The sequence below is a fragment of the Clarias gariepinus genome, chromosome 16, assembly GCF_024256425.1.
Source record: "Clarias gariepinus isolate MV-2021 ecotype Netherlands chromosome 16, CGAR_prim_01v2, whole genome shotgun sequence".
Lineage (NCBI taxonomy): Eukaryota > Metazoa > Chordata > Actinopteri > Siluriformes > Clariidae > Clarias > Clarias gariepinus.
In genome coordinates, this window is record NC_071115.1 from 24,520,759 (window position 1) to 24,522,300 (window position 1,542).

At 38.8% G+C, this 1,542-nt stretch overlaps 1 non-coding gene across 1 annotated transcript; it reads left to right on the plus strand.

Moving 5' to 3' along the window:
- Positions 1 to 939: 939 nt before the first annotated feature.
- On the plus strand, positions 940 to 1,011 carry trnat-cgu (transfer RNA threonine (anticodon CGU)). The gene has a single exon. It is a non-coding gene; the product is annotated as a tRNA-Thr (tRNA).
- The last annotated feature ends 531 nt before the right edge of the window (positions 1,012 to 1,542 follow it).

The window sequence follows — 1,542 nt, forward strand, 5'->3', positions numbered from 1 at the left end:
CTCAGAGAACAGCTGTCTGCATCAGCCTAGGCCAGGACCGCCTTCAAGTGGAACCATAAACCACATGCATCCCAAATAGACCACATGGGGCATCCATGTGACGAGATCTCCCACCAGAAGCTGGTAGCTCAGGAGCACTCGACAGAAAGAGAGGAAGAGTTAAAGAAAAAAGAGGAGAGAGGAGAAAGTAGAAGAGAGAGAGGAAACAGTTAGGTATGGTTACAGTCACATAATGTATGTTTAGTGCAGAGTGCAAGTCTTTAGTTATTGCTAACAGTGTACACGACTATTTTTAGGTATGTAGCTGTATTTGATTGCCTGATTTATGGGGGTTATTAGATGTTTGACTCATTTCATTTGCAAGTTCCTTATCCTTCTCCATGTTGATGAATGACTAAAGGAATTTGGCCTCTGCCTCACCTCATATTTATACTCCAGTGAAACGGGAAGTGACAGATGGCTGCGTACGACTTCCAAAATATTCGAATAAACTTACAAGTACAAATAACAAGTACAACTATTTTTAAACTATTTTTTGATATCAATGTAATTAGAATTTACAAAAGGTACAAATAACCAAAGCAAATGAACCCAACAGTTTTTTGAACATTTATTATGTAGGTATGCACTCATGTCTGCATTTAAAAGTAGATACATTTATGATAATACCCATTTTAACTGCTTTGTTCAGAATGCCAGATTTTCACATCAAATCTCTTTTTTGGAAGCACATTTTCAGATGACACACTGATGGATTTGATCTATAATAGTTCATAGTGTTTGGCACAAACCTGCGTACTGTCCTAAATTATTAACACAGGTCTCAGAGTTCCCCCAAAGTCTGTCTCTTAATGCTCCAGCTGAAATAACCCTCAAGTAATGCATTTTTAATTTTATACCTCAAGCCATGGCAGGCTAATTTGAACAATGGCTTTGGGAGGCACAGTGGCCAAGTGGTAAGGCGTCGGTCTCGTAAACCGAAGATCGTGGGTTCGAACCCCACCTGTGCCTTCAGGTTAAGCATGCAAACAACTGATCAAGGCTATTTCCAGGCATGATTTATTCCCCTTGTTCCTCTGAAACAGGAATCTCATTTTATCTCAATTTGTTTTCAATCGAACCAAATGATTACCATAGTTGCTAAAAAAAAAATGCTACTATCATTTATAACTATTCCTAACTAAATCACTTATCACCAATGTTTCCAACAACTATTTGCTAATCACAACTGTTCCCAATCACCAGTCATGCATCAGCATTGTTTCCAAAACCAGTTACTCTGTATCATATGGTTGAAAATACTTGACTTGACTCATTCCCAATGTCCTCAAAACCTAGTCATTGACCAACTTTGTGTTCAAAGACAATTGAGTAATCAACATTGGTTACAACCACCAGCTGCTTATCTCACACAGTTGCTCCTGCATGGTTAAAATGAATAAAAAGAGACAATAAAAACCTCTTGGCTTGACTCACACCCACTGTCCCCAAACAACAGTCACTGCTGACCAGCTTTCTCTAAGTTCAGTCACTCGTTTCAAC